Raw genomic sequence first — 26,139 nt, forward strand, 5'->3', positions numbered from 1 at the left:
CGCGGCGATATATCAGTATAGTATATTATTATCGCTTTACACACACACGAATACATCTCACAGTAGAACTGACATCTCCAACTTTAAACATTAATTATTCAATAAGTAAACATTAATTTGCCCTATATGTGTAATAAATAAATGCTTTAATGATTACTTTTGTCAAATATAATAAGTTTTCCTTTTTTTATTCACTAAATATTCTACTTAAAACACCCTATATTCACTGGAAACTATATTTTGTCACTTTTACTGATATTTTTTCTAAAAATATCGATTATTATTATTATTATATACATATATAACATAAATTATAATTATTTACCATTTGATATTAAATAACATCGAATTTATCAACAATAGTAATAATCAAATTTTAAATACTTACTATTAAGAACGGACTGAACGCACCCTTAAATATTTTACTATACCTTGACCCAAAAATCTCCAGAAATTGTAAAGTTATCTTTAATTGAAATGTCATAACAACGTGAATTGAGGTTAATGTATTTCAATACAAGTTTTTTCTAAATAATGTGCTGATTTTATATAATTTCTCACATTTCTTATTGTTAATATGTAAAATAAAACAATTTTTAATACTTAAGAGTATATAAAACTAAATAAATTCATTAGGTAAATTTCCAGTTAATGCGAACCGGCCATGACAGTGTTACATTGATACAAATACACGTATTAAAAAATGATACTGTATTGACTATCATTCTTAAAAAAGATAGTTATATTCGTATCAACTTGATACATTATACAGTATTAAAATGTTGCCAAATAAAATGATACTTTCCAGAAAACTGTATCTAAAGTATTAACAATATGTTTGAAACATTTTCTGAATTTTAATTATTGCATTAAAATTCGTCTGAACTTGAATCTCATTTTTAACCAATTTTCTTCAGACAACTACTAATTTTTTGATCAATAAGTTTTGTTTTTCCGTATATAATTACGCAGTATTATGTATATCAGCCTAAAAAGAACAATTAAACATTTTTTTATAATTTACAGTCGCCCAGGGATGGCGCAAACAATCTTTTTCATGTATGGAGATTTTTTGTGAGGGGAGGGGTATTTAGAATAGAATACCGCGAGTAACAAACCGATCCATTTCTCTTAAATAAAATTAAATATATATATTTAGCATATGATACTCTACACTATTAACATACAATATTATTTACTCCTTAATTTGAACCGACCAGAAAAGACACAAAAAACTACAAAAACAAAGTAGAAAGAGCAAAATGTTAAACAAAATGAGGGTCAAATCAAATTCTTACAATCAATTTTAACTCGCTTACTCGAAAGTCGTAAAATTTAAATTAAATAATAAAAACTTTCCATTTTTTGCTTTAAATGTGAATAGAAAAAATTAATTCAAATTATACGCAGTCAAATTTTGAATATTTTTTAAAAATATTTTCATGTAAGGAATTCCATACATGGATTCGATTCATGTATAGAGAACTCCATACCATCCATACTGCTTGCGCCAGCCCTGTCAGTCGCATTAGCAGGATTGTACCGTGCCATATTAGCTCTAAATATCCTTTCCCTGTGGAAGAAAAGGAGCCCATATTCCAATTTTTCCTAATTTTTTGTGAAACGACGTGAATTTAATTGAAAATAAATACGATATTCGTGTTTAGCAGAAAATTCCACTCCGGAAAACACTTATGTAAATAAATATTCGGAAGCACTAATAAAGAAAACAATATGATAAAACGTGACAAAGATTCCGTTGACATTTTTCAAAAACAGGTGTTTTTTAAAAACAAACTCCTAACTACGCAAATGGTGACAGATTGACTTTCAATTTTTCCTATCATCTTTTGTGTTAAGACGCGAAAATATCATGAATGGCGCGCTAATTGGAACAAGCCGTTTAAACAATACAGCCACTAACTATCCTTGCCCCATACTCACCTAGCATTTTAAACCCGACCCAATGGTCCGGTCATTTTTATATTACTACTCTTGACTCGCTGGCACAAATCGCACGCCAAAACAAACTTTTTTATTTCTTGAGCCATCAATCTCCAAAAATAATATTGACGAATATAGATTGTCGTTTTATACACCCCCGGATGCCCCAGCTTCGAATGTACGCAGTCTATTATATCTCTCGTGAGAACAACAGGAAGAACAACTTGCCAGACATTCAAATACACATCTTGACGAAACAAAATCCCTTCTCTTAAAACAAAAAAACCTACGTGTAATCCTCTCTCCAATTGCCCAATAGTCCCAGTTATAAATTCATCCAGTCGTTGCAAACTCGCCAAATTCCTCATAGATTCCTATAACTTCACCGACATCTCCATTCGCGAACATTTTTACGAATTAACTGAACAACCATCAACATCCAATACATCAATCGATAATTGACTGGGACAACTCCTCTACAATATTGCACTTCGAAATCATATGATTGAAGAATAATACTCCACCGAAATAATCCAGCATTCAAATAGGGAGTCGAATTTAAAAATATTAACCTTTTATGATCCGTTATTATCAAAAAATGCACCCCCAACAAATAGATCCTCAGCTTCGCGACCGCATAAATGATGGCCAATAATTCTTTTTCTGTCGTAGAATAGTGTATTTCGGCATCATTTAAGCATCGACTCACCAACGAAATAATCCGATGATTGCCCTAAAGATCTACCTGGTAGAGTACCCCACTGATGCCAATGTCCGATGCATCAGTCTGCAACCTATACATTTGGCCTGACACATAATGTTTTAATTGCACGCAATCAATGAATGCCGCTTTTATACCCTCAAAAGCCTTCACATGACCTTCATCCCATTACCACGAACTCTTTTCCTTCAAAATGTTACGAAAATGCGCAATTAATTCGGCATGACGGACCGTAAATTGGCGGTAGTATGTGCACATACCAAGAAATTGCTGTAGTTGTTTTCTATTTTCAGGTGGATAAAAATCTAAAATCTTCTTTAATTTATCGCGCAATGGCCGAACACCCTCAATCGATAACTCATGGCCCGAAAATTTAATTTGTTTTTGACAAAAAATCGACTTGCTCAATTTTAGTGAAAATTTTTTTTTCTGTAAGACATCAAAAATTCGACACAACCCGTCTAAATGATCTCAAAATGTCCCCTGCGTAGCAATTAAAAAATCGTCAACATACATAGTTAGGATGTCATTAAAAGTTGTACCCAGAGCAGAACGGAGAACACGCATAAAAATCGAATTAGACGTCTGGTTCGATAAGGAAGTCGACAAAATTGGTAAACCTTAGAATTATACAAAAAAGCAGTATACTTTCTGCTATCTTCATGTAACAGAACCTGCCAATACCCACATGCAAAGTCAGTACTCGTCATATACGTCACCCCATGAAACTTCTGCATCAGTTCGTTGATTAATAGCGGTGACTCGTGATCCGATTCTAAAATAGCATTGACAAAACGCGCATCCAGACATAAACGCACGGTCCCATCACTTTTTATAACCACGCGAAGAGGGTTACAATATTTACTATTAGACGGCTCGATTATTTTACTACTACACATCTCCTGAACAGTCACATTCACTGATGGTCGATGAATTATAGGTATGGGATACGTTTTCCGAATTTCAACATTATGCGGCTTAATGTTTAGGTGATACGGCTCAACCATCGCTGCGACACGCTTAGGGGTAAATAATGTTTTATATTGCGACATACTCTCGACAAACAACCCTTGCTCCTCAAGACTCAGGTGACCAATATTTTTTGCAATCTCTTGAAGATCATTCCTAAATTGTTCCACTGTAAATTGATCTCCACACGAGGGTTCCTGCAATATATCCAATTCCCGCATAAACAACATACTATCGATCTCAACTCGGTTCATTTCATTTTCGTAAATTATATTATTAAAAACGATATTATTCTCGGAAAATTACGTAAAAACATTTTGATTATCGTTATGACTTATATCGTCCTCTACAGAATAATTTTCTAAACTGACAGTTGACCGCTTCACCATTGACTCATCCAAAATAAACAACCGAGAAATCGAAAAATCTTCAACCGAATCCGAATCCCAAAATGAAACACTATCACATTTTTTAAACACAATCGTATTAACGACACAATCGACAGTTTGTATATACACAATGTCATCACTTTGTTTTTTAAAAAAGTTATCTTCCTTTAATTTTCTACTAAAAGAAACTGATGATTTCGAAACACTTTTTCCCCGGATATTGAAAGTATAATCTTTATAATTAATAATTGCCTGATTTCTAGTCATTTCCAAGAATCACTGAATTTGACAGGTTTGACACAACCAGAAAATTAGAACAAAAATTTACATAGCCAACTTTAATATTACAGCAAACCTGTTTCTTTATAGTTGTAGCTTTCCGACTAATAGTCGTGTACAAAACAACATTCGAAACGGGTAATTCGTCTAAAGTACCGTGTAACTTTAAATAATTATACAATTCCTCCGAAACTGCAGTGATTTGACTGCCTGTGTCGATAAGTGCCTGTATAGGGACTGAAAGAAATAAAATAATTACTCGAGGGCATAATAAATGTTTCGAAATTTTTTTCCCTTTTTTTCATTAGATTTATCTAAATCTTTAATTAAATCGTTAAAATCCAAATCCGTACTTAAACGCGACGTTTTCATAGTAGCATCTACATTTCTTGTATATTCAACACAATTCAATTGCCAGCGAGTATTTTGAGTAGACTGAATAGAAGACATAGCAAGAGAAGGAGGAGGGATTGACAAACTTGGGAGAGTCACGCGGGGACGTTCTCGCGAATTAGACTTTATGTCATGTCGATGGTAGGGAGCTGCCTGTTCCCCATCTAAGCTGCGCAACCGAACCGCGGATCCCCCTCTTTTACAGTCACAGAAATTTTCATCTGTATTTGAATTTAAGCGAACTTCACGAATCTTAGGTTTAAAATTCTGATTTTCAGCAGAAGAGGTGGGGATATTTTCCTGCCTCGGTGGAACGTTATGCCTGACAGACGACCCCTGCTTATCCACGAAAGTCAATTTCAACTGTAATAATGCACTTGACACTTTTTTTGTCTCCGAAAATTCAATCGTGGCAAGAATCTCTCGAACTCGAAAGGGAAATTGTTGAATTATAATATAATTAAACTCGTATTGCTCCATTTTAGGAATAAAATTTTCAGCTTCTTTAATTTGATTTAAAAAATAATTATTTAACTGATCTTTGACGGGATTAAATTAACGAGCCAACCATGCGGCTTAAATTTGTACACAAACCGGGATTGAATAAAACTCATCGAGAAATTTTTGCTTAAAATCAGGATACGTAGCTAGTTTTTGTGTTTCGTACCATAACTTAACGCGATCCTCGAAAATTCCATCCAAAATGTCTAAACGATTAGAAATAGAAATTTGTTTGAGTTTAAAAAATTTTTCAAGTCTTTCAAAAAACGAATGCGGATTTTAAATATCATTGAACCTTGGAGGCTTAACATTAATATTAATTAATCTCAATCCTTCAATCAAAGCTTCAATTGTCTGAATACTATCACTATTTCTTTTAGGTATCTCTGGGACTCGCTTCTGTAAATCCGCCAATTGCTTATTTTGAACATTATTCATATCGCGCAATATACGAATCTCTAATTGTAATTGCTCAATTAATTGACAGTGAAATTAATATTATTATTATTATTATTATTCTTTATACTCCTGCCATATTGGCCTTACGCACTTCGACAAGAGTCCCCGAGAAATACTTTTTTTGGATTAAGCATAACCATTCTACATAAATTTTCTATATATTAACCTAATTTGCGTCTACAACCGACTTTTATTAGGAGTACTCGCATTGCGCCTGGACCACCCGTCAATGGGTTTTCTCGCCAGAGAAGAAGGAAACTGTAGAAAACCTCTCCTGAGTACAACCGGTTTATCGACAGTCGAGTTCTAATGGTGTGTACCGGACAATAATCGACGGTGCACATCATTATACCTCGACGTCAAACCTCCCGCTCAGATTGTCTCACGTGCCGGAAAAATACCAAGCCAAGTGGGCGCGAACCAAGGATACTTATACCCTTGGTCCTTAAACGATCGCCAACGCCAGGCATCTATCCGACTGAGCTAATCTGTCGGTATTGTAATTGCTCAATTATGAGATTTTTACTTAATATATCGCCATCAACCTCACTGTGATTTTCACTTGTCGTCATATTTGTAAGCAACGGCATACCAGTCAACAAATCATTGTCAACACCATTATTATCTTTTGACTTTAGCGGGGTTCACTCGGTCATTTTAACAAAAACAACAAACACTTTACATCAAATACTTAAGAAACGTTTCAACGTTTTTTTTAAATAAATTATTAAACGGACAAACTCGAGTCCCTGTTCGGGTGCCAAATGTAACAATTATGTGATTTGATAGAAATTGATCAGAAATTAAATAAAATAGAATATAAAAAAAGACACAAAAACGAGAAATAATAAACACAATAAATATGATAATGAGAAATGATGAAAAGGTTTAAAATATTGTTTAGGATAAATCCCAATAATGATGTAAAAATAGATTATGTGAAATGAATGGCAGTATAAAAATATATCGCTCCGGTAAAATTAAAGTTGAGTACAGCAGCGGAAATGGCAACGGCTTTCGATGCAGGAGAAGACGATGCCCATAGAATTTTGTCAATGAAAGGAATCTGGAATTCAACCTCCTTCTTCTCAGGAATAGGTGAATCCGTCGTCAAAATATAAAGAATATTGTCCCATAGAAATTCTGGCAATTTGTTGGTTTTACACCAAGTCTTGTCTCCCCGAATCCGTTATTTCAAAACCAATATGAAAAATGCTCACACAAATAGCTGTTTCACGCGCTGTCCCGAAATCTTGTCCACAATAAGAGAAATCGCCACACTAAATTATTTAAAAATAATAAAAAAAAACAAATCAATAACTATAATTTCATTTAAATTTACCAATATATCCAAAGATCCCAACATTAAAACATAAATTTGAATTACCTCTGGGCTGTCGGCGACAGGCAGAGATATGTCGAGACTTTACTTAATACACCGGGCTATATTTGAAAAGTGAGAACAATTTGCGCGCGTGAAACAGCTAAATCACCCGCCCAAAAATGTACCCCCCCAAAAATCGTATGATCCCACCAATTTACATCGTCTTCTCCTCATCTCGTCATTTAGTGCCCCCTGACTCGAACCTCACCAAGCACCATCGAAACTTACCGATTATATTAGAAAATATTTAATATCAAATTATATTATAGAACTAAACCCTTTCAATATAAAAATCTCAACTCAATTTGAGAAATTTTTTTTACTTTTGATAGTTTTGCAATAACGCCCCATATATGTCCCAGAAAAGCAATAAAATATTCATAACTTGGATAAAAATTGAGATATTTAAGTTTTCTTTTTAGCGTAACTATCCTGTGTTCTAGTTTCCAGAAAAATTTTGTGTCCAAAAATATTTATCATAATTTATTAACTGTAAGGGAAAAAAGCACCCTATGTTTGTTGTAGTTTACATAGTTTTTTCACGAAAAATTGGAATCCTTAAGGGGTTACATGGGTCAAAACATCCAGACAATGTATGATTGTTTAATTTTTTTTCATAAAATAAATAAATTTTTTATATCAGTGTTTTTACAGGGCGTCTACAACTAATCAGAAAAAATTTTCCTGACATTTCCAGGTTTACCAGGCCTTCTAAAATTTTTTTCCAGGTTTTAAGAATCAACGTAATAAAAAATACATTCCTTAAATTTTATTTAATAACACTTATAAATGACGCGGGAGAAGTATTCACAACGTTTGTCATCAACGATTTGAAGAAAAAAAACTGTTTTTCACTCAGAAAACAATAGTTATTTATGTTTACCAAATTATCCTTTTTTAACTTTTTGTTCAAGAAACATTGTAAAAGTTTTATTAAGACAAAAGTTTGAATAGAAAATTATTTTTTCTTCTAAATTATTGTAAACGTCACCAACGTTATAAATTATGAATTTAAAATGAACATTTTTAAAAAAATTATCAGGGCTCGAACCAGTGACACAGTATTTAAAAATATGTACTTTACGGGCCAAAAATGAAAAATTACGAAAAAAAAATATATCAGCAGTCCGAGTCAAATAAGAGAACATTTTACTTAAAATTATAAATTAAATTTTTCACAACTATAAATTATTATTTTCAACAATTTTTAACTAAAATTCATCTTTAAATCACTTTTACGAAATCTCAATTATAAGTAAATTCTTCAATTAAATATATATTCGAAAATAAAAACTTCAATTAAGAAAAATTCAATTAATTATAAAAATACATGCTATACGGCTTTTAATATTTAATTATTATCAAAAATTTTAACTGAAATTAATTTTTATTAGAATTCAATTATTTGAAAACAAAAATAAATAATTTATTGAATTATTGAATGTTTCTTAAAATTTAATTCTCATAAAGAATTTTACCAACAAATTTTTTAATTGATGACGAATTTTAATAAAATTTTGAAGAATAATTACATTTTCCGAAGAATTCGATTAAAATTGTATTAAAAATAATTGAAATTCTTTGATGATTTTTATTATTTATGAAAATAATTGAATAGTTGTTAACAATTTTACAAAAAAATTTCAAAAATAATTGAATTCCTGAGAAATTTTTATTATTCTGAAAAAAATGGAACTCTTACGAAGATTTTTACATAAAATTTTTAAATAATTGAATTTTGTTTGGAAATTTTATAAAAATAGTAGATATAGAAAATCATTAAATTGTGAAAAGTTTTTAAAAATAATTGAATTCTTGTAATTAATATTGTTATTTACGAAAATAATTGAATTCCTTTAAAGAATTTAAAAAAACATTTTTTTAAGTAATTGATTTTCTCGAGGCATTGAAATTAAATTTTTTTAAACAATAATTACATTTTTTTCAGCAATTTCTATAAAATTTTATTAAAAATAATTGAAATCCGGTAATGGATTTTGTTATTTATGTAAATAATTGAATAGTTGCAAAGAATTTTATTAAAATTTTCAAAAATATTTGAATTCCTGAAAAATTTATATTATTTATTTAAAATAATTGAATTATTGCAAAAAATTTTATTAAAATGTTTAAAAAGAATTAAATTTTTGTGAAAAATTTTATTATTTTTGAAAATAATGGAATTCTTCATAAGAATTTTATAAAAATTGCTTTAAATAATTAATTTTTTCGAAATATATAAGAAATATTATGAAAATTTTATTTTAAATAATTGGATTCTTCTGGAAAACTTTATTTTTGAAAATAATTGAATTTTTCGATTAATTGATTTAAAATAGTATTGAATTTGTAAATAATTGAATTCCTGTTAAATGTTTATTATTTTATAAAAATAATAAAATTTTGTTTAAATAATTAGATTGTTTTGGAAAAATTTTATTAAAATAGTAGATATTGAAAAACGTTGAAATGAGGAACATTTTTGAAAATAATTGAAATTTTGCCAAGAATTTTATTAAAATTTTTTAAAATAATAGAACTTCGGAGAAGAATTTTATTATTTATAAAGATAATAGAAATTTTTACCAGAATTTAAAAAAATTTTTGAATATAATTGAATTTTTGCAATAATTTGTAATTTCTCTAAAATTCCCCAAATTATATCGTACAATTTACAAACTTTTCGTCCTTTTTCAATCAAATTACGGACTTTACGGACCTTTTATCAAAAACACTGACTTTTACGAACTTTACGGATTTAGTTCGAGCCTTGAATTACGTATTTTAAAAATAAATTGACTTATTTTACGAAACAAAATATGCCAATGCCATCATTTCTGCTTTTCTTTTGATCTTTTAGAATTTTAAGTGATTAATCTTTTTCTATTTGATTATATGTATGTCTGTGGTTTATATTATTTCTCAAAAATCAAAATAGAATAGAATTGCAAATTAGAAAGGCAATATTAATTATTACTATTAATTTTTTACTAAAAATTTGTAAAACTAATTGTGGGCTTTAAAAATATTGTTCAAGAGTATTTCAAGTCTTAATGAAAAAAATTTCCTGACTTTCGAAAAAATTCCCTGACATTTCCAGGTTTTCCAGGACATTTTTATTTTCCTGACATTTCCCGGTTTTCCAGGTTTTCCAGGTGTTGTAGACACCCTGATTTTATGTCTTATAGTACACTATTAAAAGAGTAACTCGTAAAAATTTCGGTAAAAAATATTTAAAATCAGGGCCGTATCTACAGGTTCTTTGAGAACCCTTCCAAAAATGCGGTGGTCACGATATCTTCTGACCGGTTCTTTGAAAATCAAAAAACCAAATATTTTCTGTTAGTGGATGAGTATAGCTCGTGATTGAACGAAGGAATATTTTTTTGGGTTTGAATAAAAAATCATCAACTTTTTTACATTCTCATCACATGAGAAGGTATTAGTTTTGGTCGAATTTTGACTTTTGCTAATTTTATGAAATCTTTACGTTTTGAGGTGCCCTGAGTCCGAGAAACATAGTCCGGCGAGTGCGTCTGTCTGTGTGTCTGTCTGTCCGTCTGTAGACGGTAATATGTTGTTCCCACGATAACTATTGAAAAACTTATCGGATCGTTTTTAAATTCAACACACTTAAACTTGGTGTAAAAATGAAGGCTAAGTTCGTTAACCAGCCATTTTCGTTAAAAACTACAAAAACTACGGTAGTTTCAAAATTTTGAAAAATCAATTTTTTTAAATTTCAGAATTTTTAACTTTATTTTATTTTAGATTATAAAAATACAAACAACTTTTCTCTATAACATTTTTTCATAAAAACTCAATTTTCGAAGTTATAGTCTCTTAAATGGTCAAAAAAACTTAAAAAATCCTAAAATAACACTAAAAATCGAATTTTTTTAAAGGAATAAAAATCAGTCAATTAATTTTGACATATTCTCACCCTAAAATACTTGAAAAACATACTTGAACACAAAAAACTCGTAATTTCCAGAAAAATCACTCTCTATATATATTTTTTGTGCACTTTTTTGATAAAAAATCAATATTCCGACTTCATTATCTCCGACGTTCTTGCATATGCGATTTTGCTACCAGAGACTTTTTTTCTCGGCTTTGCATCAGCTACAACTTTGCTGTTGACAACTTTTTGCCCAACGCAAAACTTTTCGAGTTATTTTTTAAAAACTGTCAAAAAACTAAATTTTTTACATTCTCATCACATGAGAAGGTATTAGTTTTGGTCGAATTTTGACTTTTGCTAATTTTATGAAATCTTTACGTTTTGAGGTGCCCTGAGTCCGAAAAACATGGTCCGGCGATGGTGTCTGTCTGTTCGTCTGTCTGTCCGTCTGTAGACGGTAATATGTTGTTCCCACGATAACTCTTGAAAAACTTATCCGATCGTTTTTAAATTTAACACACTTAAAGTTGGTGCAAAAATGAAGGCTAAGTTCGTTAACCAGCTATTTTCGTCAGAAACAATTTTTTTTTTAAGTTTTTGGGTCAGACAGCTTAGGGAGCGTTCACAAATGATGTTACGTTTTTGGGGACATGGGGGTCTTTACTATATACTCTACTGTATTTTTGCATGTGAAATTGCATGAAATTGCGTGACAGGGAAGGAGGGGTCTAAAATCCCGAAAAATTGCGTGACTTCATTTGTGAACGCACCCTTAACTGTGTTTAAAAATTTGTTATTGATTTTGTGAAATGTTATAACTTTTATAAAAATCCGTTGTTATCAACAACTTGATAATAATAGTTTAAAAATATTTTAGCTGCTTCTGCAAATCATGTTTCTGCTAAGAGAGTTAGTATAATTAAAAATAACTTCACAATTTTAATCATCGAGACAAAAAATTAGAGTTGTGCAAAAAGCTTGAAGCTCAAAGCTTCATCGAGAATTTCATTTTTTGAGCCGAGCCGGGCCTAATCAGTTCGAGCTGAGCCGAGCTGTGTAAAAAGCTCGAATAGTTTCGAGTACTTGAATTCACTCTAGTGCTCAAATTTAATCAAGTCCTCGAATTTACATGAGTACTCGAATTGTTCGAGTACTTAAAGTCACTCAAGTACTCGAAAATGTCGAGTACTTGATACATCGAGCCGGCTTGGCTCGGCTCGAGAAAATTTCGGCTTGGCTCGGATCGACATTTCGAGCTTTTTGCACATCTCTACCAAAAATATACATTTTAATCCACTTAATCTCGCAATCATCAGCAGAGAAGAACATGTGATGAGAATGTAATCCTTAAAGTCGTAGTAACTTTAAGAAAAAAATGTTTTATTAAACATATAACAGGAAATAATAACAAGAACACAAATAATGCACAACAGTTGCAGACCATCGCGAGCGAAGCGAGCCATTTGCGCGCGAAGCGCGCAACATCACACGGAGCGCGAAGCGCGACGTGCGAAATAATCGCCGGAGCGCGACGATCAATATTCGCGCGCCCCGAGGCGCGCTGAAACTTGCGAGCGAAGCGAATGAATGTGTCCGCGCTTGCGCGGACAGATTTTTTGTTACAAAAATCGATATTACTGTGCTATGTCTACTCAGGGGTGAAATCGCAACCCTAAAATATTTTAATTAAATATTAGATTCATGAAATATAAACTTTTGTATGCCATGTTGATTTATTAAAAACTGACATCAGAATCGTATTCATCAACCCCGAAAACACCCGACTAGGCTTTTTGAAAAAGCGTAAGCGAACTTTTTAATTTTTTTCTGCCATTTTGAATTTACAAAGCCGATTTGAAAATTGTAATCAGCAACCCGAAGACCCCCGAGAAGGTTTTTTCAAGAGCATAAATCAACTTTTTCATTTTTGTCCGCCATATTGAATCCACCATTTTGAATTTAGTGAATCTGACTTCAGAATCGTATCAGCTACCCTAAAAATCACCGACTAGGCATTTTCAGGAGCGTAAATAAACTTTTTAATTTCTGTCCGTCATATTGGATCCTCCAACTTAAATCTTGCATATCTGACTTCATAATCGTAATCAGCGACCCCAAAAACCCCCAGAGGAAGTATTTTCAAGAGCGTAAATCAACTTTTTAATTTGTCCGCCAAAAAAATAAATCATACTTTTACCTGACAGTTCTGTGGAATTAATTTTTTTGAAAATTGATTTTGTCTTGAAATTATTTAAAAATTTTATTTTCTAATATAATTAATTTAAGAATTTCCGAATAATTTGACCTAAGGTAAAAATGAACGCCATTTTCATACTAGTCGAACAAGTGAAACTTTTACTCCGTGTCGTCTCCTATCTGAAATCGACACTTTTGTGCATTAAGAATAAAACATATTTTAAGTCCTCGACCTCTACTCGTGTCACAAGAATCATCGTAATGAAATGACTGCCTGTATTCCTTTGTTGATTAATATAGGGTAGGATGGGGCAAGGAAAGTTAGGTAAGATTCGTTTTCGGATCTAGCGGCCAAACCTGAATATGTATCTGAAAACGAGTAGTATTTTTGGAAATCCTAGTTATTTGGCTATAATTTTGCTATATATTATTTTGCTGTAGACTGCAATCCCTACGAGATACGAATGAAAAAGTAAAAAAAAATTTAACTATCCTTGCCCCAGTACCGGGCAAGGATAGTTAAAAGAATCCGAATGTTAAAAATGTCATAGAAAATCAGTAAATTTTCCTTTTTTTATTTATTTATTTGTTTATACACCTGTCTTCAGCCTTACATACTTGGCTATACAAGTGTCTCTTTACAAATTTCGCTCTTACAATATTTCTTATAGACATTTTCTTAATACTAAATTTTTGCGCCTACAGAGCGACAAAAAATTAGGAGTACTCGCATTTGCCTGGACCACCCGTCTAATGGGTTTTCTCGCCAGTGGAGAGGAAAACTGTAGAAAACCTCTCCTGAGTACAACCGGTTTATCGACAGTTGAGTTCTAATGGTGTGTACCGGACAATAATCGACGGTGCACATCATTATACCTCGACGTCAAATCTCCCGCTCAGATTGTCTCACGTGCCGGTAAAATACCAAGCCAAATGGGCGCGAACCAAGGGTACTTACCCTTGGTCCTTAAACGACCGCCAAGCGAGGCATCTATCCGACTGAGCTAATCTCTTTTTTTATTTTATTGTATTCAGTATTTTGTATCTCAAGTATTAACAACATGTTTTGAACATTTTCTAAATATTAATTATTGCATTAAAATTCGTTCGTAAGCCTATATTTTAGTTTTTTCTAAATTTTAAGGAACGATGTGATTTGAATTAATTCTTGACTTCCAAAATGGTGGCAGATTGACTTCCAATTTTTACTATCATCTATTGGTGTTAAGATACGAACATATCATGAATGACGCGCTTTTTGAACAACCCGTTTAAGCATGACAGCAACTAACTATCCTTGACCCATCCTCCCCTACTATTGAAGAAGTTACAGTAACAATATTTTTAAAATATAAAATCATGATTTTATGGTTCGGTCATCTATCATTATATTATAAAACATGAAGAAATACATCACTCCGAGTTGAAAACTGCATGGAGTTATCTAAAAATTTTAAAAATTTGAATATTATTTTCAATAAAAATTTGGAATTGACAAATAGAATTTATTAACATTTTTGTTCCTTTTTTTCAAAAACTTTGAATTTTATTAAAACTATTGCAATTAAGAAATAAAAATGATTTAAATTATTTCCTTATGAAAATTGTAAATTTTTCTACAAAAATATTAAAAAACGGGAATATTTATAAAATAAAAGATTGAGTTTGTGAACAATATTGTTATTAAGAAATAAAAATTATGCATAAAATATTTCTAAAACATAATTTTTTAACAATTAAAAATGATTAAAATTCTACTTATGGTGTTTCTGAATAAAATTTATGTAAATTAAATAAAAAAATATATTATGAAAAATATAACCTTTAATGAATCAAAAAATAAATAATCATATAGGGGAGAGTGGGCTACATTGAACCAGTGTCTACAATTTCTGTTGTGAATGCAGGAGTGCGGGCAGATCGCGGATTGACCGGTCTTTTCGCAGTTTGATCGAGCACTTTTGGGCAAAGTCCGAAATACTGTTTTTATATCGAGCATTGCCCAAGTCTTAAAGGTGAAACTGCGGAGTGCCCAAGCTGCTTTGGGCAAAATCTTAAATTCTGATTTTATATTGTACTTTGCCCAAGTGTTGGCGGGCAAACTGCGGAGTGCCCAAGTCGGTTTGGGCAATGTTGAGAGTCAGAAATTTAAAGGAAATAATTAAATTATTTTATAATGTATAAAATAGTAAATTTTATTATTATTACTTTTCTGTATTTAATATATTCGTTGAGAAAATTAAAATTTGTTATTTAGTATAAACAAATAATTTCAATTAAATACAATTAAATAAGTTTGATTACTTATTGCAACGAGAATTTTTATTATGACATTTTGAATTACAGAGTACCTTGTTTTTTATACTTGCATGTCATATTTATACAGTTTTTTGTGCAGTTGTATTTTACAAATTCTTGTAGCCCAAACAGAGACTCTTCGCCATTAATCTGTCACAGAGAAACAGTTTTATTGGGGACTGCGTCGATTTTTAAAAATTTCTCCTCACAAGAAGAAAGTTGGTTCCTCAAATATAAGGATCTAATTATACCATGCCTTGTACCTATTTTATAAAACCCCTCTTTAGATACTTCCATCACAATTCCTATTACGCTGCGCGAATCTCCCTTACCTCTGTCTACACTTGGAATTGGCATTTTGACAGAACTGCCAATTTCGATTTCAGCATATTTCTTATTAGAAATTTCTTTCATCTCCTCTTGAACTGTCAGTCCCTCCAATGCCTTTTTTTGTTCGTGCACATACCAATTATATTATTAATTATAATGTAAAAAAATATAAATTTTACTATTTTATACATTATAAAATAATTTAATTATTTCCTTTAAATTTCTGACAAGGTACAATATAAAATCAGAATTTAAGGTTTTGCCCAAAGCAGCTTGGGCACTCCACAGTTTGACCGTTAAGACTTGGGCAATGCTTGATATAAAAACAGTATTTTGGACTTTGCGAAATGACCGGTCAATCCGCGATCTGCCCGCACTCCGGACTTTGTCCACAACATATATACAGTGAGTGCGGCATCATTGAACCACAAGCATTTACAGCGTATTTTCAATTTCAGGAGTGGTAGCCCTGACTCCAGTTAAGGTTTCAGAAATTATACATTGCACTAGAACTTTGAAATTTTGCGCCATAATATTTATTTTGAGGATAGAAACTTTTATCAGCATGGCTCTTAACGTGATAAAATTAAACTGTCACATAGTACAATTAAGAAAAAGCAAATATCATAGAATATGAATATTATAAATTTTAAGACTTAGAAAATCTCAAGAGAAATTAAAACTAGAAAAATATTTTTTATATATTTGTTACTGTTTAATAAATTGGAATTTATTTAAACTTAGTTTAAATGTCCAAAAATAGAAATAAAATTATAATATAAATGCTTAGCATAAAAAAGGTATCAGTTTTATAGCGAAAAGTTCATCTATTTTAACATTTTTAAGATCACTTTAACACTTGAAAAAATGTTAGATGTTCACTCAAGAGTAGCACTAAAGAAAAATCAACTTATAAACAAATTATACAAATTGCTTAATAAAAGAGAAAAACTTTAGTACAAATTTTATCAGCGTTGACCAGAGGTTCGCAAGTGACTAATTTGCCAAAATAAGAGGGGCCAGTTAGAGGAGAAGTAGAGAGTGGATTTTGGTTTCTAAGGAGAAAAAGAAAAGAGGCAATTATTGCAGAAAGGCGAATAATATGATTCATAGTAAGATTTAAATGCGAAGTTGATTTTACATATTTTCAAATTTACTTTTTTTCATTTTTCAACAGTTACTATTCTGATTATTTCACAATTATTATTATGGTTATTATTAGTGAATGGTATTCTACAGTAGACGTTTTCAATTTTTTCTTCATTTTATGCCTTCCTATGTGTAAAAAAATTTAAATCATATTTAAAAAAGCGCGTCTATTATGTTTAACTTCTGTTCGTGACCCAAAGGTGGCCCTCTTTTAATTAAAAAATTCAGTACTTTTTGTTTGGTTTGGTTGATGTTCTTGTGGTGTGGAATCAACTTATAAAACATCAGTGATACAGGCAAACGCAAGGCGCCTACATCTTAGGGTTAAATGGCCTAAAGGAAGAAGAAATGGAAAAACTCTTATTACCGAAAAGAAAAATTCATTAAGAATAACATTAAAATGTCTAAGAGAGGACTTTATCTTTTCATCTTCTTCTGGAAAAATTAAAAAAATAGTTGCAAAAATCAATTTAAGGTAATTTTATATTAAATGTCGCAAACAGAGAGAGTGAGGAAGTGCACATGCACATGAAAGAGAAAAATACTAAAAAAACTTTATTAATTATAAGGAAATTAGAACAGTACAAAAATGTAAAATGAGATAATTTTTATATTATTATGAGATCACTTTTCTTTCTTGAATACTGATATTTTCCATAAAAAAATAGTTTTTGGATTAGTTCCATGGCACCATCATTGAAGAGGGGGTGGTTATGACCCCCTCTAATCGTTTTATTTGTTTTAAGTCAAAATCAAAATTAGGAGCGAATTTCCTCAGAGGAGTTTCAAAATCTGTCGACTTATGTGGAGTTCTATTGTAAAAATAAACTTTCGTTCCTAATGCTAAATCTCACATGTTTGGTGGAAGTTTTAAGTCAAACATAATTGATCGAGTTTTCCTTTGAATCGTTTGGTTCAAACGTTTAGAGACTCCGTTGTGTTGAGGAGTGTCAGGATTTGCACATTGTCGTTCTATACCTTCGCGTAACAACACTTTGTTTGTATAACCTCCCAAAAATTCGGTTCCCTGATCTGAACATAAATTTTTCTAAACATACGCCCATCTCGTCTTTGGGTTTCATACAATATGCTAAAGCCACTCGTGCATAGTCATCAATAAAAACAACAGTATATTGATAACTGTGAGGATAAGTGTGGGGGAGAGATTTTACCCATTACATCGGAGTGAATAGTTTGTAACGGTCGTGTAGCTCGATTTCTTTGACTATGGAAATGTAGTTTATTAATTTTTGTTAGTGCAAATATTTCACAATCGAGAATACTGTCATCAAAAACTACAGACTGAAGGTCTTTATTATCTTTCCACGAAGTTTGTAACTTTTTTAAATAGTTAACTGATGCATGACCCATTCGTAAGTGCCAGAGCACAGCTTTGTTCTTTCTTACAAATTTGTTATAGCTATTATCGTTAAATGGAGTAAATTCGTCTACAGTATCTAATTTGTTATAGCTATTATCGTTAAGTAGAGTAAATTTGTCTGCAGTATCTAATTCGGGTATTTCGTCAATATTAGTTATTTTTCGTTAAATTATTTATTGAAATGTAAAAATCAGAAATTAGTTTATTATTAGCTGTTAAGAGATTTTCTTTTTTATATTATCGTCAGATCGTGTTTAATATTTACTGTTGTTGTTCTTTTTGAAAAAATATTTATTATAACGGAAAGTTTTGAGAAGACACACTCGAATCACATGATAAGTCAGTTGAGAGCAAAAAGACTAGAGACTATTTCAAATTTTTGTTTTTTCTCTTCTCTCGTAGATTTTTCTTCAGCAACCGCTGAGCTACTTGATATTTATTATTAGTTTCCCGTTTATGTTTTATTTGGCAATCTTTGCACTTATTGCTTTGACTTTTGGTTTTTTTAAAAAACATCCATTGTAACATTGGCGTCGCCAAGCCATTTCGCAAATGTTGAGGCAACCATTTTTATCATTATTAATCGGATATCTTCTAACTTTGTAATTTTACCGCAAAGAGGATTTTTTGCAGTTTGATTTTGAATTCTTATATAAAATAATGTAATATATTGAATAAATCATTCCATAAAATATTTCACATAAAATAGGTAACTTATTTAAAAAACCACCGAAATTAAAATTTAATTATGATATGGGTACAGTTTTTATTATTTAAGGAATATGTCCATTATAGTATTACGATCAAGAAGACTTGATTACGATTTATTCATAAATTGAATAATGAATCATTATTAATTTTTAATATTGTAAATCTTAAAATATAGAATACTTAATTATTTGTAAAAACCAAATTTTATTTTGACGAACTTACTCCGACAGACATATCCTCTTTTACATACAATGACCTGGTGACAACGTTTGGAATATCTCCAAAGTAAACAAAAAATACACCTTCATCACTATATCTCCAAGTCCCCAACGGTCAGGAAAATTATTTTTTATCCCACATGCACAAAAATGGCGCTTTTAGATAGCTGATGACAGGGAGTAAAGTCACTTATTTGTTCGACCATATGAAAATGGCGTCCATTTTCTCCCATGTGCAAACATAACCGCTGATCCCATGCGTTATTTTTGCCTAAGGGAGAAAACGGCCGCCATTTTCATATACAGTCAACTTTATGAATAGTGCCGCAAAATTGCACAGCGTTTACGACTTTTCTTGGAACTGTAGTACCCCCACTGTTTGTATATTTCTCTCTTAGGGGAAACTCGAAATTCAGAAGCCGTGCTAGAGTCGCTTAAGTGGGGATAGAGCTCGAGCGAGAAAGAGGAGAAGTGGCACTATTGATAGCGGCACTATTCGTAGAGTTGACTGTAAGTCGAACAAGTGACTGACTTTTATTCCCTGTCGTCTGCTATCTGAAATCGACACTTTTGTGCATTAGGAGTAAAAAATATCGTAAGTAACACGGGAATAAAGGCAGCCAATTTGTTTACGATGATTTTTGTGACACGAGTGTCACAAATATACTATTTGTCTCTACATTTCCAATCTTCAATTAAATTTTTTTTTCAGTACTCAGATAACTCATTTTCCATATCGGGAGGGTCAGCTGTCGTGACTTTAAGCGACATAACCTGGTTCAAAATATCCACTTTTCGAGCAGAAGTTAAAGACAAATTTCCTATATTTTTTATTAATAAAATTATCTTGATTCAATGTTCCTGTGAAATCATAAAAAAAACCTCTAAATAAGTACATTATATTCAATAGCTACCAAAACTTTAATTTTTTTACATAAAATTAATTTAATTACTAAAATTATTAACAATTTAAGAAAATTAAAACAAATATTTTAATTTCATATTGACATAATTACAAAATATACACTAACTTAAAAAATCGTCAGTATTCTGCCTTTTTTCAGTCGCAAAACTTTTCTCGGTAACGTAACTTTTTCTCTATCTTTCCAAATCGTTTGATCATTTGAATTAACCCTTTAACGCCCAAATGTGCTGTTTTCCGACTTGAATTTTAACTTCGTACAACTATTAAAAGAAAGCTAAAAAAATTTCAAAGGTACCATTTCCTACTATTTTTGGGGTCGCTCTTTCGAATGGCGTTGTCAAAATTTCCAAAAAATAAAATTAACCCCCTCTTTTAATGAAATTTTCCAAAAAATGCAAGATTTTTAGATGAAATTTTTTTTTATTGCAATTTTTATTGTTATATCGGTATCTACATATCGTCTAAGGTATAAAAACCGTATTCCTGATAGCTGTACTTTGAAAATATGCATTAGTTTTTTTTCTTTTTTCATTTTTTATTAAAAAATGGCGCCCGAACGCTAAATTTTTTTTTATTTCACATACAAATTTTTTTTCTAAATTTGCTTAAATTCGCTTGAAATTTGTTACTCGGGGGTTTATGGGGTCGCTAATTACGAATCTGATGTTAGTTTTGAAAAATTCAAAATAGCGGATTCAATATGACGGACGATTTTTTTAAAAATTTACCAAATTCGCCTGAAACTTGTTACTCGGGGGTTTTCAGGGTCGCTGATTACGAATATGATGTTAGTTTTTAAAAATCCAAAATGGCGACCAAAAAAATAAAAATCATTCAGTTTGGCTTAAACATTGGTACTCGGGGGTTTTTGGGGTCGCTGATTACGAATATGATGTTATTTTTTAAAAATCGAAAATGACGGATCTAAAATGGCGACCGAAAAAATAAAAATCATTCTGATTGGCTTAAAAATTGATACTCGGGGGTTTTGGGGGTCGCTGATTACGAATATCATGTTAGTTTTTAAAAATCCAAAATTTCGGATTCAATATGGCGACCGAAAAAATAAAAATCATTCTGATTGGCTTAAAAATTAATACTCGGGGGTTTTTGGGGTCGCTGATTACGAATATGATGTTAGTTTTTAAAAATCCAAAATTTCGGATCTAATATGTCAGACAAAAAAAAATCATCCGGATTGGCTTGAAAATTGTTATTTGGGTCAATTTTGGAAATTACTTATACTCAATTAATAATAATGTCGAACTTGAAACATTACTTTCATAAAACTTAGTTTAATTACTTATTGAAGTTTAAAGTTAGGACCTTTTTTCATCATTAAACTTTGTTTGAGGTTGTCTTTTGTCACGTTCAGAGCTAAGGCAACGGTAATTTTATTAAGCGTATAATAAAAGGGAGGTAAAGTGCTTATTTGATTTTACTTATTGAGAGTTAAATTAAAAAACGTTTTATCTCGGGATGTTACATCTACCAAAACTTATTCTAAGTCCTGGTCACCTTCAGTCATTTGAATATCTGTTGCATATTAGATCCGAAATTTTGGATTTCTAAAAACTAACATCATATTCGTAATTAGCGACCCCATAAACCCTCGAGTAACAAATTTCAAGTGAATTTGGTAAATTTTAAAAAAATCGTCCGCCATATTTAATTCGCCATTTTGAATTTTTTAAAACTAACATCAGATTCGAAATTTGCGACCCCATTAACCCCCGAGTAACAAATTTCAAGTGAATTTAAGCAAATTTAGAAAAAAAATTTGTAAGTGTAATAAAAAAAAAATTTAGCGTTCGGGCGCCATTTTTTAATAAAAAATGAAAAAATGAAAAAAAACTACTGCACATTTTTTAAGTACAGCTATCAGAAATACGCTTTTTATACCTTAGACGATATGTAGATACCGATATAACAATGAAAATTGCAATAAAAAAAAATTTCATCAAAAAATCTTGCATTTTTTGGAAAATTTCATTAAAAGAGGGGGTTAATTTTATTTTTTGGAAATTTCGACAACGCCATTCGAAAGAGCGACCCCGAAAATAGTAGGAAATGGTACTTTTGAAATTTTTTTAGCTTTCTTTTAATAGTTGTATGAAGTTAAAATTCAAGTTGGAAAACAGCACATTTGGGCGTTAAAGGGTTAAAGCAATTTTCAGTAAAATGTTTACTGCAAATGAAAAGTTGCTTACTACTGGACTTTTTGAGGTTATTGCCAACAGCATTTAACCATTCCACTTTAGATGACTAAAATATAAAATCACTATTCATAAATAAAAGATCCGTTAATAGAATTATATAATTAGTATAACAATTATTCAAGTTTTTTACATTTTTTATAATCATTACTAGTTAAATAACAATTCTGTAATAAAAACATAATTAATAATAATCACAAAATAAAATGTGACATACCTCGACTTTCGGAAAAGATAATAACGTTCTATCATTTTTTTCAGTTTCACTTTTACAATTTAGAACACAACACTTTGTCATTTTAATAATTTTTATTTACACTTTATTTTACGTATGAAATTCATAAAACGTGAAAAACACCAATAGAAATTTCAAAACAAATCACATACAAGTCTATTTACGTGTGTGCGTGATGTGCAGAATGAAATCACTACATTTGGCGCAATCCACCAACGCCTTCATAAACCCCCTTTTTTGTCCTACCCCAACTACTGCAGTTAGCCCTCCTGTCTCTAGTCTTCTTGGTTGATAGCCATCTTTAACCCATTAAGTCCCATGAAGAAACCTGCCATTGTATTAAAAAACTAACAATTGGATTCATGGGCAAATTGAAAAAAATATATACCTGTTTTTTTGTTTTTAATTTCCAATTGTTTAAACAAATTAATAAAAATTAAAAATTTTTTGAAAACTGTTAACGCCAATCGATTCTACGCGGAAAAATAAGAATGTTTTGTATAGGTCATTTTTTTCGATAAGTCGTCTTTTGCTTATAAAATTGTTATAAACAATTTAAGCTGGGTAAAGAATGTTTCATCCCAAACTGGAAGAAATGATATAATCATCACAAAACATTCTTATTTTTCAAAATAGAATCGATTGGCGTTAACAGTATTCAAAAATTTTGTATTTTTATTATTTTGTTTTAACAATTGTTGTTAAACAATTGGAAATTAAATACAAAAAAAGGCATATATTTTTTTTCTATTTGCCTATGAATCCAATAGTTAGTTTTACTTAAAATCCATTTGTTTAAGCTTGGGATGAAACACCCTTTATCCAGCATAATTTGTTTATAAGAATTTCGTTTTTTTTAATACAATAGCTGGTTTCTTCATGGGAATTAATGGGTTAATAACACAAGCCTGCAAAAAAATTAAAATTTTTGTTGTCTGAGATCGAGAAGTCATTTTCCGTAGTATTTGGTGCACTGAATCCGAATCTGTCAACGAAAACCTCCCATCACGTCAGGATTTTGAGAAACGTGGGGGTAAATTCCCAAAAATCATGTTTTTCGCTGTTTTTGTAACTTTCTATCGGGTAAATCCGGCGTGCTAGAGACTTGTCATAGTAGTCAAATTGCAACATTTATCGGTAATTGGTAGAATTAAAATAAACAATTAAAAAAATATATTAAAATCATTTGATAAAAAAAAGATAACTAAAAAAATTAAAGTATTGTATATATCTAATATTGTAAACAATAATAAGCAGAGGAACAAAATTTTCAAAATTATAGTTCCTCTGCTTATTATTGTTTACAATATTAGATATACAATACTTTAATTTTTTTTAAATATTTTTTTTATGAAATGATTTTAATATATTTTTTTAATTGTTTATTTTAATTCTACCAATCACCGATAAATGTTGCAAGTATTATTTCAATATTTGTGTACGGAACCCGCCTTTGCAGTGCGAGTACAACTCGCACTTGTCCAATTTTTTTTTATTTTTAGTTAAGAAATTAAAGTCAGAAAACAATCTCTCATTTATTCTCTTAAAATTTCACTCTTTCTTAAAATATTTAATGCCACGTGTTTAAACTAAAAAAATTTTTTTAAAATTTTTTTTAAAAAACTTAAATAAATTTTTTGTCGTCAGACTGTAATAATACACTAGGATACCAATTTTTAGCTCATTAGGTCAAACAATGTAAAAATTAGGAAAAAAATTTTTTTTTGCAACACTAACCTGTAAAATTGGATTTTACACACAGAAAACTGTGTGTAAAGTACTTCTTTTTATAGCGGTGTGTAAAGTTTTACTTTACACACCGCTAGCAGTGTGTAAAGTAAATTCCAGTGTGTAAAGTGATTTTTAGTGCGTAAAATGGTTACTTAACGTATTCTTGTGACTGTTTGATGAGAAACAATGAAGTTAAGCTTTTAAACAACAATTTGCAATCACATTTTTTTATTTTAGTTTCTAGAAAACTTCATTTAACAGTGCCCCCACTACACCTTAACTTACAGTAATATTGGCAATATTGCTGCAAGATTAGTTGTTGTAGTGTTGCAAAAAATTTCGTATGGCACTCGTGCGTAAATCAGATTATACTTGTGTGACTTGCAGCACTCGCCTTCGGCTCGAGCTGCAAACGTCACACTCGTATAATCAACGATTTTACGCACTTGTATCATAAATAACTATTTTTTAATTTTTTAGTTTTTCCTTGACAACGCTATGGCCATCATTACATATCAAGTTCTCTATATTTTTCCTGTAATATTTGAGTAAAAATACACCAGCATGCAAAATTTCAGCTCTCTATGTCTAATAGTTTAAAAGTTAAGGGGGGGAATAGTCACTTTTTATGCATTTTTGGCCAACAATCTTGTTATTTCCTTGACAACGCCCATCACGTCCAATCATATTCGCTATATTTTTCCTGTAATATACGAGTGAAAATACATATCTGGACCAAATTTGTGCTCTTTAGGTCAAATAGTTTAGCCGCTAGGGGGGGACACGATTTGGCTACGGACACAAGAGTCTCACCAATAGGGTTCCGCCGATACACCGTAGGTGTACGGAACCCTAAAAATGATTGGATTCGCTTAGAATTTATTGTTTGGGGTTTTCGGGGTCGTTGCTTACAAATATGATGTCAAAATAAAAAATCTGTAGTTGGATTCATAATCAACGACCCCAAAAACCCCCGAGTAACAAGTTTCAAGTGAATTTGATCAATTCTGAAAAATAAGTCCGCCATATTGGATCCGACATTTTAAATTTTAATAATTTAACAACATATTCCTAATTAGCGATCCCAAAAACCCCTGAGTAACAAATTTTAATCGAATTCAATCATTTTTCAAATAGTTTTATTTACGGTCAGTATCAGTCAATTTTTATACTTGACAACTGTTAAAGAAATCATTTTTGACAGCTAATTTAGTTTGTTGTTAGCAATATCGCTTTATCTTCTTAAAGTACAGGGTTTAGGCTTTAATTTGACTCCTATGACAAGTCTCTAGCACGTCGGATTTACCCGGTAGAGATTTACAAAAACAGCGAAAAACATGATTTTTGGGAATTTGTCCCCACTTTTCTCAAAATCCTGACGTGATGGGAGGTTTTCGTTGCCAGATTCGGATTCAGCGCACCAAATACTACGGGAAATGACTTCTTGATCTCAGGCAACAGAAATTTTTATTTTTTTGCAGGCTTGTGTAATATAAACACCACGTGTTCACTCTGTATTGAAGTTCAAATAAATTACTTTATTAAATTAGAATTGTGGTAATTATTTAAACAGATGCCTCGGCCTCGGGTGTTAGACAGTCGTTTTTTACATTCAAAGGCTTTAAGTCGTGAATTGGTGACATTCGTAGAATTTTTGAATCTCTAGTTGTAATTTTTGTGATAATAATGTAAGGAAGCTAAGCAATAAGTATTTTTTATTTTGGCCACCGCAATTACCCAAAAATAAATAAATTTTGTTATAATGATTTAATTGAAGCTCGCGTTTTATGGTATCAAATAAAAAAT

At 30.9% G+C, this 26,139-nt stretch overlaps 1 protein-coding gene across 7 annotated transcripts in view; it reads left to right on the forward strand.

Moving 5' to 3' along the window:
• The window catches only part of LOC122504124 (gamma-aminobutyric acid type B receptor subunit 1), a 483,822-nt gene that overhangs the window by 84,254 nt on the left and 373,429 nt on the right, over positions 1 to 26,139 (forward strand). The window lies entirely within an intron of this gene.

This window comes from Leptopilina heterotoma, unplaced genomic scaffold, assembly GCF_015476425.1.
Source record: "Leptopilina heterotoma isolate Lh14 unplaced genomic scaffold, ASM1547642v1 Lhet_279, whole genome shotgun sequence".
In the NCBI taxonomy this organism is placed as follows: domain Eukaryota; kingdom Metazoa; phylum Arthropoda; class Insecta; order Hymenoptera; family Figitidae; genus Leptopilina; species Leptopilina heterotoma.